Source organism: Pristiophorus japonicus, chromosome 17, assembly GCF_044704955.1.
Source record: "Pristiophorus japonicus isolate sPriJap1 chromosome 17, sPriJap1.hap1, whole genome shotgun sequence".
NCBI lineage: Eukaryota > Metazoa > Chordata > Chondrichthyes > Pristiophoridae > Pristiophorus > Pristiophorus japonicus.
Genome location: NC_091993.1, coordinates 126,796,664 through 126,822,757, shown reverse-complemented (window position 1 = coordinate 126,822,757; position 26,094 = coordinate 126,796,664).

The following is a 26,094-nucleotide window of genomic DNA, read 5'->3' as shown; positions in this document are numbered from 1 at the left end:
AAGTAAATGAGTTGACGGCACAAATCATTACAAATGGGTACGATTTGGTGCCCATTACAGAAACGTGGTTGCAGGATGGCCAAGACTGGGAATTAAACATACAGGGGTATCTGACAATACGGAAGGATAGACAAGAAGGGAAAGGAGGTGGGGTAGGTAGCTCTGTTAATAAAGGATGATATCAGGGCAGTTGTGAGAGATGATATTGGCTCTAATGAACAAAATGTTGAATCATTGTGGGTGGAGATTAGAGATAGTAAGGGGAAAAAGTCACTGGTGGGCGTAGTTTATAGGCCCCCAAATAATAACTTCACGGTGGGGCGGACAATAACCAAGGGAATAATGGAGGCATGTGAAACAGGAACGGTAGTAATCATGGGGGATTTTAATCGACATATAGATTGGTCAAATCAAATCGCACGGGGTAGCCTGGAGGAGGAATTCATAGAATGCATACGGGTTTGTTTCTTAGAACAGTATGTTACAGAATCTACAAGGGATTAAGCGATCTTAGATCTGGTCCTGTGTAATGAGACAGGAATAATAAACGATCTCCGAATAAAAGATCCTCTCGGAATGAGTGATCACAGTATGGTTGAATTTGTAATACAGATTGAGGGTGAGGAAGTAGTCTCTCAAACGAGCATACTATGCTTAAACAAAGGGGACTACAGTGGGATGAGGGCAGAGTTGGCTAAAGTAGACTGGGAACACAGACTAAACGGTGGCACAATTGAGGAACAGTGGAGGACTTTTAAGGAGCTCTTTCATAGTGCTGAACAAAAATATATTCCAGTGAAAAAGAAGGGCGGTAAGAGAAGGGATAACCAGCCGTGGGTAACCAAGGAAATAAAGGAGAGTATCAAATTAAAAACCAATATGTATAAGATGGCCAAGGTTAGTGGGAAACTAGAAGATTGGGAAAATTTTAAACGACAGCAAAGAATGACTAAGAAAGCAATAAAGAAAGGAAAGATAGATTACGAAAGTAAACTTACGCAAAACATAAAAACAGATAGTAAAAGCTTTTACTGATATATAAAACGGAAGAGAGTGACTAAAGTAAATGTTGGTCCCTTAGAAGATGAGAAGGGGGATTTAATAATGGGAAATGTGGAAATGGCTGAGACCTTAAACAATTATTTTGCTTCGGTCTTCACAGTGGAAGACACAAAAACCATGCCAAAAATTGCTGGTCACGGGAATGTGGGAATGGAGGACCTTGAGACAATCACTATCACTAGGGAGGTAATGCTGGACAGGCTAATGGGACTCAAGGTAGACAAGTCCCCTGGTCCTGATGAAATGCATCCCAGGGTATTAAAAGAGATGGTGGAAGTTATAGCAGATGCATTCGTTATAATCTACCAAAATTCTCTGGACTCTGGGGAGGTACCAGCGGATTGGAAAGCAGCTAATGTAACTGTTTAAAAAAGGGGGCAGACAAAAGGCAGGTAACTATAGGCCGGTTAGTTTAACATCTGTAGTGGGGAAAATGCTTGAAGCTATCATTAAGAAAGAAATAGCGGGACATCCAGATAGGAATAGTGCAATCAAGCAGATGCAACATGGATTCATGAATGGGAAATCATGTTTAACTAATTTACTGGAATTCTTTGAGGATATAACAAGCATGGTGGATAGAGGTGTACCGATGGATGTGGTGTATTTAGATTTCCAAAAGGCATTCGATAAGGTGCCTCACAAAAGGTTACTGCAGAAGATAAAGGTACGCGGAGTCAGAGGAAATGTATTAGCATGGATTGAGAATTGGCTGGCTAACAGAAAGCAGAGAGTTGGGATAAATGGGTCTTTATTGGGTTGGAAATCGGTGGTTAGTGGTGTGCCACAGGGATCGGTGCTGGGATCACAACTGTTTACAATATACATAGATGACCTGAAAGAGGGGGCAGAGTGTAGTGTAACAAAATTTGCAGATGACACAAAGATTAGTGGGAAAGTGGGTTGTGTAGAGGACTCAGAGAGGCTGCAAAGAGATTTAGATAGGTTAAGCGAATGGGCTAAGGTTTGGCAGATGGAATACAATGTCGGAAAATGTGAGGTCATCCACCTTGGAAAAAAAAACAGTAAAAGGGAATATTATTTGAATGGGGAGAAAGTACAACATGCTGCGGTGCAGAGGGACCTGGGGGTCCTTGTGCATGAATCCCAAAAAGTTAGTTTGCAGGTGCAGCAGGTAATCAGGAAGGCGAATGGAATGTTGGCCTTCATTGCGAGAGGGATGGAGTACAAAAGCAGGGAGGTCCTGCTGCAACTGTACAGGGTATTGGTGAGGCTGTACCTGGAGTACTGCGTGCAGTTTTGGTCACCTTACTTAAGGAAGGATATACTAGCCTTGGAGGGGGTACAGAGACGATTCACTAGGCTGATTCCGGAGATGAGGGGGTTACCTTATGATTGAGTAGACTGGGTCGTTACTCGTTGGAGTTCAGAGTGATCTTATAGAAACATTTAAAATAATGAAAGGGATAGACAAGATAGAGGCAGCGAGGTTGTTTCCACTGGTCAGGGAGACTAGAACTAGGGGGCACAGCCTCAAAATACGGGGGAGCCAATTTAAAACCGAGTTGAGAAGGAATTTCTTCTCCCAGAGGGTTGTGAATCTGTGGAATTCTCTGCCCAAGGAAGCAATTGAGGCTAGCTCATTGAATGTATTCAAGTCACAGATAGATAGATTTTTAACCAATAAGGGAATTAAGGGTTATGGGGAGCGGGCGGGTAAGTGGAGCTGAGTCCACGGCCAGATCAGCCATGATCTTGTTGAATGGTGGAGCAGGCTCGAGGGGCTAGATGGCCTACTCCTGTTCCTAATTCTTATGTTCTTATGTTCTTATTTTCTAACTCATAACATTTCTTGAACATGTCTCTAAGAAGGGCCTGGTATAGCAGCTCAGTTTCCTTCGGACACCATGCAGGCAGGTGTACCTCGGTAAGGTTTAATATTACTGAAGCCACTGCATAATGTACCCCCTGATATAACACCTTTTCGGTCGGTCCCAATACTAATCCGTTCCCAGGTCCCTTGTTGGTGGTAGGACACCTTTCTATTACTGTGCGTATTGACGGGGTTGTGGGCAGGGGTTTCTTAATGTGTGCTCTTAGTTCGGTGGTGTTAATTAGGAGTGTGGGACCGTGCACCGTGTAGGCTAGAATCCCACCCCATCCCTTCCCCTTCATCTTGCCATTGCCTGGCGAAGGCGATCGATATGCCTGCAGGACAAATACTCTCTGATCCCCACATGCAAACATAAATCCCACAATTTGTCCCAATACACTTTTACTCCTCCCCGTGATGGTGCGGTACGTATCATTACCGGGTCTTTCCCAGTCCGACTCTTGGTCCCATGCATCCTTGCTGAGTTTTCTGAGCCACCATCATCTTCCAAGGGGAATGTTTCCTTTGCAAGTCAAACACACACTTTCCCTCTGTAACACTGACTCGGGCAGCGATGATCCGCATCCGGGGGTAATGGAAGTGAGGCCTTCCCGTAGGTAAAACCTTCCTGGCTGGAGTAGTGGGTAGAATTAGATCCCAGCCACCCTGGCCATCTTCCCTCGTGGGCGTAAACGGCGAGTTCTTCCTCCCCCGGCGGTTACGATCGGTGCTCTTCCTCCTGAACACCGGTAAATGAGGGATTCTTCCACCTCTCCTCGGTCGCTGCTGCTCATCCCTATCAGGGCGAGCAGGAACAGGATCCTTCTCATGCTGCTCTCTATCCTGTAGGGGCACATAAAACAGATTGTCTAGCCCTGAGAAAGTTCTCTGACTTGACAAAGGTGACTGAGTTCCAAATTGGGCTCAGAGTCTTTAATTGACTGGCTGTCTTATTCCGTTCCTTGTGGACTGATGTTTGCTTTTAACTTTTATCTCACAGTCGTTCTGCTTGTTATCTCACCGGTGCTTCCTTAATCGCCATACCGGTAGATATTTCTGACTCCCGGGTATTACGCGGCCTGTGCTTCTTGTAACAACTGCACAGGTAGATTCTTTTCCTTACCCCAGTTAACTAATACATATATACTTATCATTACACAGATAATTTTACACTACTCTAAATTTATTCACTAAACATACTTAAATTCATATTGCTAAACATCCTTAAATTCACATCGCTATATATGTACATCTGCCGCCAGTCTCCGGGTGGCCAGGTTAATTCCTGCCTTCTCTTTTTCTTCTTCTCCCGCTGGGTGTCCAGCGAGGTAGGCAATAGGTCGGTCTGCACTGTCTAACCTAAGTACCCTGACCGGATGTGGGTTTGAGTCCCACACTATCGGGGGAACGTCCCTTCCGGTGCTGCAGCACACCGCTCCTTTGAGGGTGGCTGCCTGGTTCGTTTCTTCCTCTGGGGGTTCTGCCTGGTCGAGGGCTACGGGCTGGGGACTCTCACTTGGTGACTGGTCCACTGCTATCTCTTCTGGGGGTCCCTTGTTGCCCGAGGCTACCGGCTGGGTGTCCCTGCTCGCGGGCCGGTCTCTGACCTTAGGTGCCCTTTTGCGGCTGGTCCCTCTCCCGGGGCTGAACCATTCAAATTGGAGCGCTGGTGACCATGGTGTCTTTGGTCGTGGTGTGCGGGGAGTCCTTCTTAAGGCTCCTGCTGCTGGGGGTGCGTCCGAGTCCCAAATGATTGGGGGGACAGCTCCTCCGGTAACACAGTCCACCGCCCCTCTAGGTACAGTCTGTCGGTCTGTCACGTTCCCTGTGGGATTTCCACATTCGGGAGCTGTTGGCTGGGGGTCCCTGTCTTTAGTGCGGTTCACAGGTTTTGGCTGTCCCTTACGTTTAGCTGCTGCCCCTGGGTTGAAAAGTTTGCACTGATTTATGTGGAACCACTTTGATCGGCGGGGCAGTTTTATGGCATAGACCATGGGGCTTGCCTTGTCGACAATGTGGTACGGTCCCATATATACTTCAAAGACCCTACTCTAGCGTAGTTCCTCACCATGACCTGGTCCCCTATCTCCCACTCGTGGTGTTTGCGGGGCTCTAGCAGCAGTCGCTTGCTCCGATGCTGTTTTCCCATGTTGTTAGCAGCCTGCCACTGAATCTGTTTAAGGTGTTCAAACAGATTCCTGACAAAGCTATCCCGGTTTGCTTCCCTAAGCTGACCTTCCGTGAGTACCGGGACTAACACATGGGCGGGGGTTCGCATGGCTCTGCCGGTCATGAGCTTGTACGGGGAGTACCCCGTGCTCTTTGACTGTCTGGCCCGGATCCCCATGAAGACCACTGGTAGGACCTCTACCCACCCTTTGGGTGAGTCCCCTGTCTCTTTTCACAGCCTTTCTTTGATGGTGCGGTTTAAACGCTCCACAGGCCCGGATGACTGCGGGTTGTGGGTGACATGCCATTTCCCTTTGATGCCGAGTGCCTTAAGGGTCTCCTAAATTACCTGCCCGGTGAAGTGACTCCCTTGGTCGGACTCCACGTGTTGTGGTAGTCCCCATCGGGAGAACACTTCTCTGACCAGGATCCTGGCTGTTCCCAGGGCAGTGGCTGTTTGACATGGGAAGGCTTTCACCCATTTGGTGAATACATCCACTAATACTAGGCAGTACTTGTAGCCTCCCTGGGCACTAGGTAGGGGTCCGATGTAGTCGATTTGGATCGACTGCCAGGGTCCCTCTACCCTCCTGATATGTCCCATAGACACCTTTCTTTTCTGGGGGTCGGGGTTGTTGGCCGCGCACACCAGACAGCTAGCACAGAACTCGCGGACGTCTTCCCTGAGTCCTGGCCACCACCCTGTCTGTTCCACCCGTTGCCAAGTGGTCTCCGGTCCGGGGTGTCCTGCTCCTGGACCCTCGTGGGCCAGCTGGAGGAATTCCCTCCGGTGTTGTTGCGGTACTACCCATTGCTCCCCCCTGATCAGCATGCCTTCTTTAATGGCAATTGCTGCGGTGCCGTACGGGCCGTCTATCCTTTCCCATTTTGCTTGCGTGTTTAGGACAGTTTTGAGGATGGGGTCTTGGGTCTGGACCGTTTTTAGGTCTGGGGGCAAAGCTATCCCTGCCTTCCCTGCCATCCCCATCCTGCCCCTGACTGCTGCGATGGGTCCTGGGTTGTACGGATCCCAGAGCTTGCCCGTGCGGGCCCCCTGCTTGGCTAACATGTCAGCCGGCTGGTTTCCCTCGCTACGGGGTTCTGTGGTGGAATGTGCCTTCACCTTATGTATGTAGATATTCCCTTCCTCCCCTATGGTTTTCATGATCTTTTCCAGTAGGGGCTTAATTGCCAGGGGTCTCCCGTCTGCGGATGTGTATCCACAGCGGGACCAGATAGCCAGGTACTCCGTACACGAATTGCATGTGAACATACTGTCCGAGCAAATCGTGTATGGGGTAGGGAATTCTTCGGGGTGTGTGACTACGTACACCACCACAGACAGTTCAGCGTGCTGGGCGCTCATAGTACTGGGGAGTTTAATCGCCAGGGCAACGCTTGCCTCGGGGTCATAAACTCCGCAGCCTGTGAGTCGTTCACCCGCAGATACTGTGCTTGAACCGTCCACATAGATCTCTCGGCCTGTGGGGTGTAACCCAGCCCTAAAGCCTATGTTAATTTCCCATACCCCTCCTATGGAACACCGGTGGGCTGTCCCTGGATAAATCATGTTGGCTGCGAGTCTTGGCTCGCAGAGAGTCTTTACCCTTAGGTCCATTTGAGAGAGGAGCAGGGTCCAGCGAGCAATGCGGGCACTGCTCACTGTCCCGTCCTTGATTCTCCCGTCCAGGAGCATTTGGGTGGGCATATGGTGGGTAAGGAGTGTGATAGGGGATCCCCCTGTGAAGATCAGTGATCTTTTCACAGCCCAGTGAGTGGCTAGGAGGTGCCGCTCATAGTTGGAGTATCCCTTCTCCATGTCCGTGAGTATCCGGGAGGGGTAGACCACTGGTCTCAGCCGACCGTGCCGCTCTTGGAGCAGTACTGCGCTCAGGCTGTCCCCACTGGCTGCTACCTCCAGGAAAAACTCTTTACCCCCATCTCTGGCCCCTAGAGCTGGCGCGGTCTGCAGGTCATTCTTGAGTTGGATAAATGCTGCCTCGCAACCGTTGTCCCATTCCCACTCCACTCCCTTGTGTAGGAGTCGGAGCAGAGGGGCTGCGGTGGCTGCATAATCCTCAATCAAGTCTCTGCAGTACCCGGTTAGCCCTAGAAAAGATCTTACTCCTGTTACTGTATTGGGGGCGGGTAACTTCTGCACTGCTTCCCTTCTAGCTTTGTCAATGGCTCTTTCCCCAGCGCGCACAGCCAGTCCCAGGAATTTTACTTCCTTCAGGCCGATCTGTGCCTTCTTGGGGTTTACTTTAAATCCCTCCTCTTTCAGCAGCTCCAGCAGCTCAGCCAGCAGTGGGCCATGTTCCTCCCCCTGATCGGTGAACAGGAGCAGGTCGTCTACATACTGCACCAACTGCTGGGGTCTGCTATAGCCCTTTAAACAGTTCGCCATACACTGGTGGAAAATACTGGGGCTGTTGTGGAAGCCCTGAGGGAGACAGTTCCAAGTGTATTGCTGCCCTTTAAAGGTAAAAGCAAACTTGTTCTGATCTTCCCTTCTTAAAGGTATGGACCAGAACCCGTTGGAAATATCCAGCACCGTGAAGGTGGTCGCTGGGGCTGGGATACTTCCAATGAGGTCAGCGACAGCAGCAACAGTGGGTGCACAGGCGGGGATGTTACGGTTCAATACTCGATAGTCCATCGTGGCTCTCCAGGAGTTGTCCGGTTTCTTAACCGGCCACAATGGAGAGTTCACATGGGTAGCTATTGGTCTCAATACCCCCTGTTTAACCAGAGAACCCAAGGCTGTTTCCACGTCTGCCTCCGCCTCCCTGGGGAGTTGTACTGTTTCTGTGGTCGGGTCATGGGGTCCCCATCTATACTAACCTTGACCCCATTTATTCTCCCGCAGTCGTGTTTGTGAGTGGCAAAGGTTGCAAGGTTTTTCCTCACATACTCTTGATATTCTACAGGGGTGTTACTGACCAGTGATTCAAGGTCGTAACCCTCCTTTGGTTTCATGGTGCACACCGTCCCTTTTCCCTGTTTTCCCGGGATAACCATCACCTCACTCTCCTGTCCCATACAGACTGACCCCCAAAGAGAGTGGTTTCTTAAATCCACTAGGATCCCGTGGCCTAGGATGAAGTCAGCCCCCAGGATCCCTCTCCCTTCCTGCTCCCACTTCATCAGGACACAAGTCCACTTAGTGTGGAGTGTACCTAAATGAATGGAGAGCGGAACGGAGAATGAGCCAGTCTGTTCGGTGCCTGTGAAACACACCAAGCTGTAGGGGACCCCGCTAGACAGAGGTGAGGTGGTGGGGTTAGCTGCATAGACAAGGGTGCTTGAGGCACCGGTATCCAGCAGGTAAGTCCCTTTCACCTTTTCCACTTCCCCCTGAACGGTCGGTCTCCCCCACGCATCATACTCAAGGGCTCACAGGTGGACGGGCTGTGCCTGTCCTAGTCACGGTTTTGGTTGGGAGGGGCAGATGGGATTTCGGTACCGGTGGCGGTGGCTACCTTCCCAGGGCCATCTAACATGGCTCGGAGCGCAGTTAAAATGGTCTCAAATGAGTGGGGAGGGACTGGCTTATCTGTCTCGGTCTTTTGGGCAGGGGCTGGAGAACTCGTTCCTGCGCTATTCTTCCAAGGATTTTTACAATCCCTTCTCCAGTGCCCACCCTTTGTGCACCCGAAGCAGGTACGTTTTGTATCGGAAGAGCTGCCCCCCCTCGTGGTGCCATTCCCTCTTGTCTTGGTTAGGTCGGATTTCGTGAACCCTCCCTTTTTGTGGGTGCTCTTCTGTCCCTCTGCCGTTTCTGTAAGCTAGGGTCAGTTGCCTAAGCACTCCCTGTTCTGTGGCTTGGGGATCTCTGGGGTCGAACCAGGCCTCAGCCTTGGTTCTTATTCGGGGTAAACTGTTAGCTACTAGGCTTCGGAGCCAATGTGCTAATTCGTCCGGGTTGAAGTGATCTCTGTCTATGTCCCCACTACAGGCGCTTTTGTACACCGGCCACAGTCGGTCTGCGAAAGCCTGTGGGGTTTCCCCTGTGAGCTGCACCGTTTTCTCTACTCTAGAGAAGGGACTCACTTCATTGCAGCCCATAGCTTCTAAAATGTCTTTCTGGACGGCAGCAAGTGTTTTCTGTCCTCTTTTGCTCTCAGTAGAGAGGGACTGGTACAGTTTGCTGTCTCGGGATAGGAGAAGCATCTTTGCCATTTCTGCATCATCGCACCCATTAATATCCCCGGCCTGTTCCACCTCCACAAAATGAACCGAGGGGTCTCCCTTTGGAGTTAGCTTTCCCAGGTGGCATAGCCCTAAGCTGGTGGGGAGTGTGGGGGACCACAAACTGACTTTCCAGGGGCCCTGGACCCCCGTTAAGGGTGGGCGGGCCAAACTTCTGTTGCCGGACCGGGCACATTGGCCCTGGTTCTGGCTCTCCCTGTTCTGGATCACCTCCCTCTCCTCCCTGCGGCCAAGCCGAGCTGAAACTCGGTGCCACAGGTGGTGGTTCACTATCCCTGTCCGCCCCGCAACTGATTTGCCCGTCCTGCTGCTTCACCGGTGTAGTCACCGGTGCCACAGGTAGTGGCCGGGTAGTTTCCTCCTTCTCTTCCAGGTTTACCTGTGGCGTACCCGGGCTTATTAGGCATACCATGCTTTTTGCCTTGGACAGAGCAAGGTTTAAACTTTTAATTTGTTGCTGGCAGGGACCGTGGTCTCCCGATTCAAACCCATTAGTGCTCGCGACTTTATACGCTGCTTGCACATATTTTAATCTTTCCTGGAGCTCTTTTACTTGTAGGGTGAGCCGAGTGCTTTCCTCCCTCAGTGACTTTTCATTACTTTTGGCCTCGGTAACCTGACATTGAAAATAGTCCTGACTGTTTTTAAACCTTTCCATTATTTGGATCCTTTCGTGTTTTAGCTTACGGAGTTCTCCTGATAATCTTCTGACTTTTTTGTCAAAAAAAACCTTTACCTGGTAGTTCTCTGCACATTCCCATAAGTCTGTCTGTAATGTTTCATTCATTCTGTCTCGCAGTTGAACCTGTCGCTGTAGACAGACCAATCAAATTGCTTTCTCCACTGTTTCTTTGTGATCTTTACTTGCTATCCACTGGGCTGCAGTGTCAGCTGGATGCTCAGTGTGCAATAGACTAAGCACCCATTCCTTAGTTACATTCACTTTCTTATACACATAGGAAGAAATCCTCTCTTCCATTTTGGTTCTTTGCCCCAAACCAGCATCACACCCCGTGTACCAGAGTCGTGCCACAGTTGTCAATTTGTAAAAGGGGGGTGGTGTGGGTCTCTATGAGGGGGTCAGGTTCCCTTCTGACCAACCTGAGCGGTTTCGAATCGCTCCCCCTCCCTTGGATTCTGTACTCTGGATTTATTTGGGGGTGTGACAATAGTGCAGAGGACCCTGGTTTGATGCAAAGAACTTTGGTTTTATTACAGTCAGGGTAATACAGGCTATTACTCTAGGAAGAAAATACACGGCCAAACTTACAATCACTCTAATAAAGAACAATACAAGGAAAGGTACAAGGTCAAACTTATAATCACTCTAATAAAGTACAATACACCACACATTCAAAGAGGGTTGCAGTAAAATTATACCTCCCACCTCCCAATACCTAATCCTAGCGAGGTTAGACTCCAGGGAAGGCAGGGACTTATGCTTACCAATCCTTTTGATAGTTAATGGTAGATGTTCTTCCTTCAGGATTTCAAGACTTCGAGGCTGGAGAAGTTAGTTTACAACTGTCGCGTTGGTTTCTCTCCTTGTCTTGATGAGGTAGTAGCAACCACCTCTCTCCCCCCTCTCTCTTCGTCTCTCTCCTCTCTCTCCTCTCTCTCTAACCTCTGTTGAAAACAGTGGCCAGTTATATGATTTCAGTGTTCTAATCTTGCCGCCCAATCTGTTCACAATCCTTTGTATAATTTTGGCGGGCTTGGTTCTTCTTTGTAATATTTTGTTGGGCTAGTTAAAGTTGATATGTCTTGGGTGGGTTGATGTTTGAAAACTGTTTCCTGATGGAACTATTAGTTTGGTAATTGCAATGTCCTTTTGTGCTTAATCTTTCGCATACAGGCTGGATTGGGCCTCTTTGTGATGTATATGCTGAAATGGTTTGTACAGACCCATGTTGATACTGTGATGGTAATGTCTCTTGTGGATGAAGATTTTCAAATACTCATTCTTCCAGACAGGTTACCTCAGTCCTCACACCCAGACACTTCCAATAATCAAGTGGACTTCCTTTGTTCCCTCGGTCCGCCCACAGGCTTGAATTTATCTTGTAAAAGTTCATAATTCTATTAAAGTTCGTAGTTTCTTCCATAAGCACTTTAGAGTTCAAAACCTTTTGGTAGATAGTCCCAAATTAAATTTCCTTTTGAATGAGCCCAAACACGGGATGGGGGTTTCTGGTGAATTTTGCTCCCTGGAACCCAGCGTCCTGTCACCGCTCACATCCAGCGGCGATCCTCACAAATCATATCTTGCAGCACATCTCAGTCGGGGTCAGGTTCGAATCCGCAGGTCGGATGAATAACAGGAAATAACTGGCCTGAATTTATGTCATCCTGATTGTTCTGGCAATGACAGATGGAGCCGTGAACAGCCAAGAGCCCTTGGGAATAAAATGTTTTATTATTGGTCTCCGTATTTAAGGAAGGCTATATTTGCATTAGTGACTGTTACAGAGAAGGTTCACTTGGTTGATTCCGGAGATGAGGGGGTTGACTTATGAAGATTGGTTGAGTAGGTTGGGCCTCTACTCATTGGGGTTCAGAAGAATGAGAGGTGATCTTATTGAAACATATAAGATAATGAGGGGGCTCGACAAGGTGGATGCAGGGAAAATATTTCCACTCACAGGGGAAACTGAAACAGAATAAGGGGCCTCCCATTTAAAACTGAGATGAGGAGGAATTTCTTCTCTCAGAGGGTTGTTAATCTGTGGAATTCTCTGCCCCAGAGAGCTGTGGAGGCTGGGTCATTGAATATATTTAAGGCGGAGATAGACAGATTTTTGAGCGATAAGGGAGTAAAGGGTTATGGGGAGCGGGCAGGGAAGTGGAGCTGAGTCCATGATCAGATCAGCCATGATCTTATTGAATGGCAGAGCAGGCTCGAGGGGCCGTATGGCCGACTCCTGCTCCCATTTCTTATGTTCTTATTCATTCTCGGGATGTTGGCGTCGCTGGCAAGGCCGGCATTTATTGCCCATCCCTAAATGCCCTGAGCAGGTGGTGAGCCGCCTTCTTGAACACCGAGAGGTTTTGGTACAACTGAGTGTCTCGCTGGGCCTCTTCGGAGGGCAGATGGTGTGGGACTGGAGTCACCTATAGGCCCAGACCGGGTAAGGACGGCGGGTTTCCTTCCCTGAAGGGCCACGAGTGACCCGTTGGGTTTTTAGGACCCTGATCCTTGAGTCAAGCTTCATGGCTTGTTACGGTTGGCCCGGGATCAGCATTTCCACCCGCTAGGCTCACCTCAGACATGACACGCCAGTGAAATGAGTTGCGTTTGGCAGCAACCAAGATTTCTAGCAATCTCGCTCAATCTAAATCCGTTCAGAGGCCTTTCATTGAAAGATGCACCAACAGAAAATTCAACAGGACATCGGGCAATATTTCTGCCGGTGACTAATGCAAATCGCGGAAACTAGAATGGCATAGTGTATCTAACCCCGTGCTGTACCTGCCCTGGGAGTGTTTGATGGGACAGTGTAGAGGGAGCTTTACTCTGTATCTAACCCGTGCTGTACCTGCCCTGGGAGTGTTTGATGGGACAGTGTAGAGGGAGCTTTACTCTGTATCTAACCCCGTGCTGTACCTGCCCTGGGAGTGTTTGATGGGACAGTGTAGAGGGAGCTTTACTCTGTATCTAACCCCGTGCTGTACCTGCCCTGGGAGTGTTTGATGGGACAGTGTAGAGGGAGCTTTACTCTGTATCTAACCCGTGCTGTACCTGCCCTGGGAGTGTTTGATGGGACAGTGTAGAGGGAGCTTTACTCTGTATCTAACCCGTGCTGTACCTGCCCTGGGAGTGTTTGATGGGACAGTGTAGAGGGAGGTTTACTCTGTATCTAACCCCTTGCTGTACCTGCCCTGGGAGTGTTTGAAGGGACAGTATAGAGGGAGCTTTACTCTGTATCTAACCCCGTGCTGTACCTGCCCTGGGAGTGTTTGATGGGACAGTGTAGAGGGAGCTTTACGCTGTATCTAACCCGTGCTGTACCTGCCCTGGGAGTGTTTGATGGGACAGTGTAGAGGGAGCTTTACTCTGTATCTAACCCCTTGCTGTACCTGCCCTGGGAGTGTTTGAAGGGACAGTGTAGAGGGAGCTTTACTCTGTATCTAACCCCGTGCTGTACCTGCCCTGGGAGTGTTTGATGGGACAGTGTAGAGGGAGCTTTACTCTGTATCTAACCCCCTGTACCTGCCCTGGGAGTGTTTGATGGGACAGTGTAGAGGGAGCTTTACTCTGTATCTAACCCCGTGCTGTACCTGCCCTGGGAGTGTTTGATGGGACAGTGTAGAGGGAGCTTTACTCTGTATCTAACCCCGTTCTGTACCTGCCCTGGGGGTGCCTCCCTCTCTCCTTCCCTCCCTCCCTCTCCTGTTCGCCACTTGCTGTAGGTTCCCGGGGCTGACAGGGCCTTTATATATTGCACGGGTTGTGCTGACATTGTGTGCCGGCAGTGTGAGAGGCTGTGTCAGCTTAACTCGCCTCAGTTACCAACAATCTCCTGCCCAGCAGCACTACCCACAAGAATCTATTGAGAACCTATTGATGGAGACGTCAGGGTTGGCTTCAGAGATAGATGAGATTTCTCGAGGTCAGCCAATCTGTCTCGTTTGGGCGGATGAGAGGGAGGGAAAGGGGTTGTCACACTTGCTGATGAAAAGTCGATGGAATTGTCAATTGCGTAGGGATGTGTGCTCCTGAGGAGCTGTATAACAACTCACCTGATAAACAGAACGATTTTCAGTCCGAGGGATGTGGGTTGATATTGTATTGTTTGTTGCCAGCATGTATTCTGCATTCGTTGTTATTATATAACAGATTAACACAGTATCCTTCTAAAGTGACTCAGTGGGCTGATGGAGTCACAACGTTATTGCTTCAAGTCCCACGCCAGAGACATGAGCACACAATTCTAGACTGACACTCCCAGTGCAGTGCTGAGGGAGTGCCGCACTGTCAGAGGGGCAGTACTGAGGGAGTGCTGCACTGTCAGAGGGGCAGTACTGAGGGAGTGCCGCACTGTCGGAGGGGCAGTACTGAGGGAGCACCGCACTGTCGGAGGTGCAGTACTGAGGGAGTGCTGCATTGTCGGAGAGGGAGTGCTGAGGGAGCACTGCACTGTCAGAGGTGCCGTCTTTTGGATGAGATGTTAAACCGAGGCCCTGTCTGCCCTCTCAGGTGGTCATAAAAGCTCCCATGGCACTATTTCGAAGCAGAGCAGGGGAGTTCTCCCCAGTGTCCTGAGAGCAATATTTATCTCTCAATCAACATTACTAAAACAGATTATCTGCTCATTATCTATGCTGTTTGTGGGAGCTTGCTGTGCGTAATTTGGCTGCTGCATTTCCTAAATAACAACAGTGACTACACTTCAAAAAGTACTTCATTGACTGTGAAGTGCTTCAGGATGTCTTGAGGTCGTGAAAGGTGCTATATAAATGCAAATTTTCCTTTTCTTTAAATCGCTTTTCATCAAGTTAAACTCCATTCAGACAGACTCACATCGGATTACACAGGATTACACGGGATATACAGCACAGAAACAGGCCGTTCGGCCAAACCAGTCCATGCCGGCGTTTATGCTCCACTCGAACCTCCTCCTGTCCTTCCCCATCTAAATCTATCAGCATAACCCTCTATTCCCTTCTCCCCCATATCCTTGTCCAGCCTCCCCTTAAATACATCGATACTATTCACCTCAACCCCTCCCTGTGGCAGCGAGTTCCACATTCTCACCGCTCTCTGGGTAAAGAGATTTCTCCTGAATTCCCGATTGGATTTATTAGTGACCATCTTATCATCATCATCACAGGCAGTCCCTCGGAATCGAGGAAGACTTGCTTCCACTCTAAAAGTGAGTTCTCAGGTGACTGAACAGTCCAATACAGGAATTACAGTCTCTGTCACAGGTGGGACAGACAGTGGTTGAAGGAAAGGGTGGGTGGGGAGTCTGGTTTGCCACACGCTCCTTCCGCTGCCTGCGCTTGGTTTCTGCATGCTCTCGGCGACGAGACTCGAGGTGCTCAGTGCCCTCCCGGATGCACTTCCTCCACTTAGGGCGGTCTTTGGCCAGGGACTCCCAGGTGTCGGTGGGGATGTTGCACTTTATCAGGGAGGCTTTGAGGGGGTCCTTGAAACGTTTCCTCTGCCCACCTTGGGCTCGCCTGCTGTGTAGGAGTTCCGAGTAGAGTGCTTGCTTTGGGAGTCTTGTGTCAGGCATGCGAACAATGTGGCCCGTCCAACGGAGCTGGTCGAGTGTGGTCAGTGCTTCGATGCTGGGGATGTTGGCCTGATCGAGAACACTGACGTTAGTGCGTCTGTCCTCCCAGGGGATTTGCAGGATCTTGCGGAGGCAGCGCTGGTGGTATTTCTCCAGCGATTTGAGGTGTCTACTGTACATGGTCCATGTCTCTGGGCCATACAGGAGGCCGTGTATTACTACAGCCCTGTAGACCATGAGCTTGGTGCCAGATTTGAGGGCCTGGTCTGCAAACACTCTCTTCCTCACTGGAAGCGGTGTTGGATCTCGTCGCTGATGTCTGCTCTTGCTGATAGTAGGCTCCCCAGGTATGGGAAGTGGTCCACGGTATCCAGGGCCGTGCCGTGGCTTTTTATAACCGGGGGCGGGGGCAGTGCTGTGTGGCGGGGCAGGTTGACTATCTTATATTGGTGACTTGAGTACATTTATTCCCAACATCCGCCAACACACTGTTTAGCTCATTAAAATCTCCTTGGTTAAACCCACAAAAGGAGTGAAACACCAAGCCCTTCCGGCCCATCTGTCAGCTCCTGGCGCTGTCTTGAAAAGAAAAAAGGAAAAACTTGCATTTATATTGCGCCTTTCACAACCACCGGACGTCTCAAAGCTCTTTACAGCCAATGAAGAACCTTTGGACGTAGTCACTGTTGTAATGTAGGAAACACGGCAGCCAATTTGCGCACAATAAGCTCCCACACACAGCAATGTGATAATTTGTTTTTGTGATGTTGATTGAGGGATAAGTATTGGCCCCAGGGCACAGGGGATAACTCCCCTGCTCTTCTTCAAAATAGTGCCATGAGATCTTTTAACTCCACCTGAGAGAGCAGATGGGGCCTCGGTTTAACGTCTCATCTGAAAGACTGCACCTCCGACAGTGCAGCACTCCCTCAACACTGCCCCTCCGACAGTGCAGCGCTCCCTCAGTACTGCCCCTCCGACAGTGCGGCACTCCCTCAGTACTGCCCCTCCGACAGTGCGGCACTCCCTCAGTACTGCCCCTCATTCTCAGTGATGGGGGGGCATTCTCAGTGACAGAAGGGGGCTCCCCATTCTCAGTGATAGAGGGGGGCCCCCATTCTCAGTGATAGAGCGGGGTCTCCCCATTCAGTGATAGAGGAGGGGCCCATTCTCAGTGATAGAGGGGGGCCATTCTCAGTGACAGAGGGGGGTCCCATTCTCAGTGATAGAGAGGGGGCCATTCTCAGTGATAGAGGGGGCCCCCCCATTCTCAGTGATAGAGGCGGGGGACTCATTCTCAGTGATAGAGGGGCCATTCTCAGTGATAGAGAGGGGCCATTCTCAGTGATAGAGGGGGGGGGTCCCATTCTCAGTGATAGAGAGGGGGCCATTCTCAGTGATAGAGAGGGGCCATTCTCAGTGATAGAGGGGGGACCCTTTCTCAGTGATAGAGGGGGCTCCCCATTCTCAGTGATAGAGGGGGGCCATTCTCAGTGATAGAGGGGGGTCCCATTCTCAGTGATAGAGGGGTGTCCCATTCTCAGTGATAGAGGGGGGGTCCCATTCTCAGTGATAGAGAGGGGCCATTCTCAGTGATAGAGGGGGAGGCCATTCTTAGTGATAGAGGGGGCTTCCCATTCTCAGTGATAGAGAGGGGGCCATTCTCAGTGATAGAGGGGGCTCATTCTCAGTGATAGAGAGGGGCCATTCTCAGTGATAGAGAGGGGCCATTCTCAGTGATAGAGAGGGGGCCATTCTCAGTGATAGAGAGGGGCCATTCTCAGTGATAGAGAGGGGGCCATTCTCAGTGATAGAGAGGGGCCATTCTCAGTGATAGAGGGGGGGTCATTCTCAGTGATAGAGGGGGGTCCCATTCTCGGTTATAGAGGGGGCCATTCTCAGTGATAGAGGGGGGTCCCATTCTCAATGATAGAGAGGGGCCATTCTCAGTGATAGAGGGGGGGCCATTCTCAGTGATAGAGGGGGCTTCCCATTCTCAGTGATAGAGGGGGCCATTCTCAGTGATAGAGGGGGGTCCCATTCTCAGTGATAGAGGGGGGGTCCCATTCTCAGTGATAGAGAGGGGCCATTCTCAGTGATAGAGGGGGAGGCCATTCTTAGTGATAGAGGGGGCTTCCCATTCTCAGTGATAGAGAGGGGGCCATTCTCAGTGATAGAGGGGGCTCATTCTCAGTGATAGAGAGGGGCCATTCTCAGTGATAGAGGGGGGGTCCCATTCTCAGTGATAGAGAGGGGCCATTCTCAGTGATAGAGGGGGGGCCATTCTCAGTGATAGAGAGGGGCCATTCTCAGTGATAGAGGGGGGTCCCATTCTCAGTGGTAGAGGGGGGGCCATTCTCAGTGATAGAGGGGGCTTCCCATTCTCAGTGATAGAGGGGGGGCCATTCTCAGTGATAGAGGGGGTCCCATTCTCGGTTATAGAGGGGGCCATTCTCAGTGATAGAGGGGGGTCCCATTCTCAATGATAGAGAGGGACCATTCTCAGTGATAGAGGGGGGGGCCATTCTCAGTGATAGAGAGGGGCCATTCTCAGTGATAGAGGGGGGTCCCATTCTCAGTGATAGAGGGGGGGCCATTCTCAGTGATAGAGGGGGCTTCCCATTCTCAGTGATATAGGGGGCCATTCTCAGTGATAGAGGGGGGTCCCATTCTCGGTTATAGAGGAGGGCTCCCTATTCTCAGTCACTAACTCTTACAGTGAGGGGTCCCCTGGGTGTTGATTTGGGAAGTGGCTGTGACATCACTGTCCAACTAAAGGCTGTGCATCCAGCAGGGGGATTGAAAGGGAAGAAGGGAGAAACGATGGAAGCAATAACCGGCATTCAGCCCATCTAACGGCCTATTCCAGTGGCCCCAGCCTGCCGTGTCGGGCAGTCACTGAGCTCCCCTGAGGAGCCAAGCCGTGGGTGAGCTCCCAATGGGTGGTTGCGTCTGCTCCCCAATGGGCCCTGACCTTCTCTAACCTCGGCCCCCTCCAGTCGCTCATCACACGGAACGGAAAGAAAACTTTGGGAAACCCTTCGTGCTGATCACAAAGATTCCTGAACCGTCTGTCTGTACATTCAGCAGGGATGGTGCTTTCCGCAAGGTGAGGTGGGTGTTGAGGGAACAGTTGGTCGCTGTTCCGATAGCGGGATCGCAACAGAGTGGCGGGCTATTCCGCAGTGTGGCATCACTCACCCCCACACCAAGCAGTGCACGAGGTCACGGCAGGAAATTTCAAACCCACGATCGTGGCAAACAACAACAACTTGTATTTATAGAGCACCTTTAACGTAGTGAAATGTCCCAGGTTCGCTTCACAGGAGCGTTATCAAAATTTGATGCTGAACCACATCAGGAGATATTAGGGCAGAAGTTTGGTCAAAGAGGTCGGTTTTAAGGAGCATTTTGAAGGAGGAGAGAAAAAGACAGAGAGGTTTAGGGAGGGAGTTCCAGAGCTTGGGGCCCAGGCAGCTGAAGGCACGGCCACCGATGGTGGAGCGATTATAATCGAGGGGATGCTCAAGAGGCCAGAATTGGAGGAGCGCAGACATCTTGGGGGGTTGTGGGGCTGGAGGAGATTACAGAGATAGGGAGGGGCGAGAATTTTTAAAATGGACTTGTTGCCGGACCGGGAGCCAATGTAGGTCAGTGAGCACAGGGGGTGATGGGTGAGCGGGACTCGGTGCGAGTTAGGACACGGGGCAGCGAGCACAGGGGGCGATGGGTGAGCGGGTCTTGATGCGAGTTAGGACACGGGGCAGCGAGCACAGGTGGTGATGGGTGAGCGGGACTTGGTGCGAGTTAGGACACGGGGCAGCGAGCACAGGGGGCGATGGGTGAGCGGGTCTTGATGCGAGTTAGGACACGGGGGCAGCGAGCACAGTGGGTGATGGGTGAGCGGGACTTGATGTGAGTTAGGACACGGGGTCAGCGAGCACAGGAGGTGATGGGTGAGTGGGGCTTGGTGCGAGTTAGGACACAGGGCAGCGAGCACAGTGGGTGATGGGTGAGCGGGACTCGGTGCGCGTTAGGACACGGGGCAGCGAACACAGGGGGTGACATTAAACCCGCCGGATGGGATGGAGAGAGTCACAAGGGCCATTTTAGCGGCCCCTACAGGCGGGCCTGGAGAAGTGCGCATTAAAATTGGGCCCTTCAGGAGATCAGGGTGGGGAGATGTGTGTGGGGTGTCAATCGCTATGAGTAATTTTGAATACAGTGGGGGCCTCCACACATTCACTGCGAGTGTCATTTTAGGGGGAGGGGTGTGCGCATTAACCCTTCACCTGCCTCCAGCTCTGAACCCCTCTGTTTGTGAAACAGCAAAATACTTTAATTTCTAATGATGGGAACATAAGAACATAAGAAATAGGAGCAGGAGTCGGCCATACGGCCCCTCGAGCCTGCTCCGCCCTTTAATAAGATCATGGCTGATCTGATCATGGACTCAGCTCCACTTCCCCGCCCGCTCCCCATAACCCTTTATTCCCTTATCGCTCAAAAATCTGTCTATCTCCATCTTAAATATATTCAATGACCCAGCCTCCACAGCCTCCACAGCTCTCTGGGGCCAGAGAATCCACAGATTTACAACCTTCTAAGAGAAGAAGTTCCTCCTCATCTCAGTTTTAAATGGGCGGCCCCTTATTCTGCTCAGGCATCTAGAAAACAGCTGCAGTAACAGACGCGGGGAAAGAGCCGATGAAATATTTGGCCAGCGTCTCGAATTGAACCCCCTGAGAGTCAGCAGTGTGGTCTCAGGCTTGACCACACTGGGCACACCAGGCGAGAGTGTCGCTGTATGGGCCGGGGGTTGAGAGCGGAGACACAGCGACAGCGAGACCCTCTCCGTACCCGCCACCGGATAAAGTGCCGCTCCACAGGCAGTCAATCAAAGTCAGCGTCGCTCCGAGGCTGGAGAACAGCTCACGGGAATCACACAAAGCCTCTCGGTGCTGCAATTAAACGTGCTGCAAATTAATTCCCTCTTTCTAATTGTGCAAAGCGGATGGACTTATTAATAGGCCAGAGCCCTCCGAATGCAGCTATAGCCTGGCTATTGGTGGAGAGTGCAGTGATGGTTCGTTGTTAGCACTCTGGGTGTGAGCACTCCGGGTGTGTGAGCACTCCTGGTGTGAACGCTCTGGGTGTGAGCACTCCGGGTGTGAACACTCTGGGTGTGAGCACTCCGGGTGTGTGAGCACTCCAGGTGTGAGCACTCCAGGTGTGAACACTCTGGGTGTGAACACTCCGGGTGTGAGTACTCCTGGTGTGAACACTCTGGGTGTGAGCACTCCTGGTGTGAGCACTCTGGGTGTTCACACTCCTGGTGTGAACACTCCGGGTGTGAGCACCCCTGGTGTGAACACTCCGGGTGTGAGCGCTTCTGGTGTGAGCTCCCGGTGTGAGCATTTCTGGTGTGAGCACTCTGGGTGTGAGCTCTGGGTGTGAGCTCTGGGTGTGAGCACTCTGGGTGTGATCACTCTGGGTGTGTGAGCACTCTGGGTGTGAGCACTCCTGGTGTGAGCACTCCTGGTGTGAGTACTCTGGGTGTGAGCTCTGGGTGTGAGTACTCTGGGTGTGTGAGTACTCTGGGTGTGATCACTCTGGGTGTGTGAGTACTCTGGGTGTGAGCACTCTGGGTGTGAACACTCCTGGTGTGAGCACTCCTGGTGTGAGCTCTCGGTGTGAGCACTTCTGGTGTGAGCACTCTGGGTGTGAGCTCTGGGTGTGAGCTCTGGGTGTGAGTACTCTGGGTGTGTGAGTACTCTGGGTGTGATCACTCTGGGTGTGTGAGTACTCTGGGTGTGAGCACTCTGGGTGTGAACACTCCTGGTGTGAGCACTCCTGGTGTGAGCTCTCGGTGTGAGCACTTCTGGTGTGAGCACTCTGGGTGTGAGCTCTGGGTGTGAGCTCTGGGTGTGAGCACTCTGGGTGTGATCACTCTGGGTGTGTGAGCACTCTGGGTGTAAGCACTCCTGGTGTGAGCACTCCTGGTGTGAGTACTCTGGGTGTGAGCTCTGGGTGTGAGTACTCTGGGTGTGTGAGTACTCTGGGTGTAATCACTCTGGGTGTGTGAGTACTCTGGGTGTGAGCACTCTGGGTGTGAGCACTCCTGGTGTGAGTACTCTGGGTGTCAGCACTCTGGGTGTGAGCTCTGGGTGTGAGCACTCTGGGTGTGATCACTCTGAGTGTGTGAGCAATCTGGGTGTGAGCACTCCTGGTGTGAGCACTCTGGGTGTGAGCACCCCTGGTGTGAACACTCCTGGTGTGAGTGCTCTGGGTGTGAGCACTCCTGGTGTGAGCACTCTGGGTGTGAACACTCCTGGTGTGAACACTCCGGGTGTGAGCACCCCTGGTGTGAACACTCCGGGTGTGAGCGCTTCTGGTGTGAGCTCCCGGTGTGAGCATTTCTGGTGTGAGCACTCTGCGTGTGAGCTCTGGGTGTGAGCTCTGGGTGTGAGCACTCTGGGTGTGATCACTCTGGGTGTATGAGCACTCTGGGTGTGAGCACTCCTGGTGTGAGCACTCCTGGTGTGAGTACTCTGGGTGTGTGCTCTGGGTGTGAGTACTCTGGGTGTGATCACGCTGGGTGTGTGAGCACTCTGGGTGTGAGCACTCCTGGTGTGAGCACTCCTGGTGTGAGTACTCTGGGTGTGAGCTCTGGGTGTGAGTACTCTGGGTGTGTGAGTACTCTGGGTGTGATCACTCTGGGTGTGTGAGTACTCTGGGTGTGAGCACTCTGGGTGTGAACACTCCTGGTGTGAGCACTCCTGGTGTGAGCTCTCGGTGTGAGCACTTCTGGTGTGAACATTCTGGGTGTGAGCTCTGGGTGTGAGCTCTGGGTGTGAGCACTCTGGGTGTGATAACTCTGGGTGTGTGAGCACTCTGGGTGTGAGCACTCCTGGTGTGAGCACTCCTGGTGTGAGTACTCTGGGTGTGAGCTCTGGGTGTGAGTACTCTGGGTGTGTGAGTACTCTGGGTGTAATCACGCTGGGTGTGTGAGTACTCTGGGTGTGAGCACTCTGGGTGTGAGCACTGCTGGTGTGAGTACTCTGGGTGTCAGCACTCTGGGTGTGAGCTCTGGGTGTGAGCACTCTGGGTGTGATCACTCTGAGTGTGTGAGCAATCTGGGTGTGAGCACTCCTGGTGTGAGCACTCTGGGTGTGAGCACTCCTGGTGTGAGTACTCTGGGTGTGAGCACTCTGGGTGTGAGCACTCCTGGTGTGAGTACTCTGGGTGTGAGCACTCTGGGTGTGAGCACTCTGGGTGTGAGCACTCCTGGTGTGAGTACTCTGGGTGTGAGTACTCTGGGTGTGAGCACTCCTGGTGTGAGTACTCTGGGTGTGAGCACTCTGGGTGTGAGCACTCTGGGTGTGAGTACTCTGGGTGTGAGCACTTCTGGTGTGAGTACTCTGGGTATGAGTACTCTGGGTGTGAGCACTCCTGGTGTGAGTACTCTGGGTGTGAGCACTCCTGGTGTGAGTACTCTGGGTGTGAGCACTCTGGGTGTGAGTACTCCTGGTGTGAGTACTCTGGGTGTGAGTACTCTGGGTGTGAGCACTCTGGGTGTGAGTACTGTGGGTGTGAGCACTCTGGGTGTGTGAGCACTCTGGATGTGAGCACTCTGGGTGTGTGTACTCTGGGTGTAAGCATTTCTGGAGTGAGTACTCTGGGTGTGAGCACTCTGGGTGTGAGCACTCCTGGTGTGAGTACTCTGGGTGTGAGCACTCTGGGTGTGAGCACTCCTGGTGTGAGTACTCTGGGTGTGAGCACTCTGGGTGTGAGTACTCTGGGTGTGAGCATTCTGGGTGCGTGAGCACTCTGGGTGTGAGCACTCTGGGTGTGAGTACTCTGGGTGTGAGCCCAGGTATGAGAACTCCGGGTGTGAGCCCTCTGGGTGTGAGCACTCTGGGTGTGAGCACTCCTGGTGTGAACACTCTGGGTGTGAGCACTCCGGGTGTGAGCACTCTGGGTGTGAACACTCCTGGTGTGAGCACTCCTGGTGTGAGCTCTCGGTGTGAGCACTTCTGGTGTGAGCACTCTGGGTGTGAGCTCTGGGTGTGAGCTCTGGGTGTGAGTACTCTGGGTGTGTGAGTACTCTGGGTGTGATCACTCTGGGTGTGTGAGTACTCTGGGTGTGAGCACTCTGGGTGTGAACACTCCTGGTGTGAGCACTCCTGGTGTGAGCTCTCGGTGTGAGCACTTCTGGTGTGAGCACTCTGGGTGTGAGCTCTGGGTGTGAGCTCTGGGTGTGAGCACTCTGGGTGTGATCACTCTGGGTGTGTGAGCACTCTGGGTGTAAGCACTCCTGGTGTGAGCACTACTGGTGTGAGTACTCTGGGTGTGAGCTCTGGGTGTGAGTACTCTGGGTGTGTGAGTACTCTGGGTGTAATCACTCTGGGTGTGTGAGTACTCTGGGTGTGAGCACTCTGGGTGTGAGCACTCCTGGTGTGAGTACTCTGGGTGTCAGCACTCTGGGTGTGAGCTCTGGGTGTGAGCACTCTGGGTGTGATCACTCTGAGTGTGTGAGCAATCTGGGTGTGAGCACTCCTGGTGTGAGCACTCTGGGTGTGAGCACCCCTGGTGTGAACACTCCTGGTGTGAGTGCTCTGGGTGTGAGCACTCCTGGTGTGAGCACTCTGGGTGTGAACACTCCTGGTGTGAACACTCCGGGTGTGAGCACCCCTGGTGTGAACACTCCGGGTGTGAGCGCTTCTGGTGTGAGCTCCCGGTGTGAGCATTTCTGGTGTGAGCACTCTGCGTGTGAGCTCTGGGTGTGAGCTCTGGGTGTGAGCACTCTGGGTGTGATCACTCTGGGTGTATGAGCACTCTGGGTGTGAGCACTCCTGGTGTGAGCACTCCTGGTGTGAGTACTCTGGGTGTGTGCTCTGGGTGTGAGTACTCTGGGTGTGATCACGCTGGGTGTGTGAGCACTCTGGGTGTGAGCACTCCTGGTGTGAGCACTCCTGGTGTGAGTACTCTGGGTGTGAGCTCTGGGTGTGAGTACTCTGGGTGTGTGAGTACTCTGGGTGTGATCACTCTGGGTGTGTGAGTACTCTGGGTGTGAGCACTCTGGGTGTGAACACTCCTGGTGTGAGCACTCCTGGTGTGAGCTCTCGGTGTGAGCACTGCTGGTGTGAGTACTCTGGGTGTCAGCACTCTGGGTGTGAGCTCTGGGTGTGAGCACTCTGGGTGTGATAACTCTGGGTGTGTGAGCACTCTGGGTGTGAGCACTCCTGGTGTGAGCACTCCTGGTGTGAGTACTCTGGGTGTGAGCTCTGGGTGTGAGTACTCTGGGTGTGTGAGTACTCTGGGTGTGAGCACTCTGGGTGTGAGCACTGCTGGTGTGAGTACTCTGGGTGTGAGCACTCCTGGTGTGAGTACTCTGGGTGTGAGTACTCTGGGTGTGAGCACTCCTGGTGTGAGTACTCTGGGTGTGAGCACTCTGGGTGTGAGCACTCTGGGTGTGAGTACTCTGGGTGTGAGCACTTCTGGTGTGAGTACTCTGGGTATGAGTACTCTGGGTGTGAGCACTCCTGGTGTGAGTACTCTGGGTGTGAGCACTCCTGGTGTGAGTACTCTGGGTGTGAGCACTCTGGGTGTGAGTACTCCTGGTGTGAGTACTCTGGGTGTGAGTACTCTGGGTGTGAGCACTCTGGGTGTGAGTACTGTGGGTGTGAGCACTCTGGGTGTGTGAGCACTCTGGATGTGAGCACTCTGGGTGTGTGTACTCTGGGTGTGAGCATTTCTGGAGTGAGTACTCTGGGTGTGAGCACTCTGGGTGTGAGCACTCCTGGTGTGAGTACTCTGGGTGTGAGCACTCTGGGTGTGAGCACTCCTGGTGTGAGTACTCTGGGTGTGAGCACTCTGGGTGTGAGTACTCTGGGTGTGAGCATTCTGGGTGTGTGAGCACTCTGGGTGTGAGCACTCTGGGTGTGAGTACTCTGGGTGTGAGCCCAGGTATGAGAACTCCGGGTGTGAGCCCTCTGGGTGTGAGCACTCTGGGTGTGAGCACTCCTGGTGTGAACACTCTGGGTGTGAGCACTCTTGGTGTGAGCTCTGGGTGTGAGCACTCCTGGTGTGAGCTCTGGGTGTGAACACTCTGGGTGTGAGCACTCCTGGTGTGAGCACTCTGGGTGTGAGCACCCTGGGTGCTTCTGGGTGTGAGCACTCTGGGTGTGTGCACTCCTGGTGTGAGCACTCCTGGTGCGAACACTCCTGGTGTGAACACTCCTGGTGTGAGCACTCTGGGTGTGAGCACTCTGGGTGTGAGCACTCCGGGTGTGAGCACTCCTGGTGTGAGCTCTGGGTGTGAGCACTCTGGGTGTGAGCACTCCTGGTGTGAGCTCTGGGTGTGAGCATTCCTGGTGTGAGCACTCCGGGTTTGAGCACCCCTGGTGTAAGCACTCCGGGTGTGAACACTCTGGGTGTGAGCACTCTGGGTGTGAGCACTCCTGGTGTGAGCACTCTGAGTTTGAGCACACCTGGTGTAAGCACTCCGGGTGTGAGCTCTGGGTGTGAACACTCTGGGTTTGAGCACTCTGGGTGTGAGCACACCTGGTGTAAGCA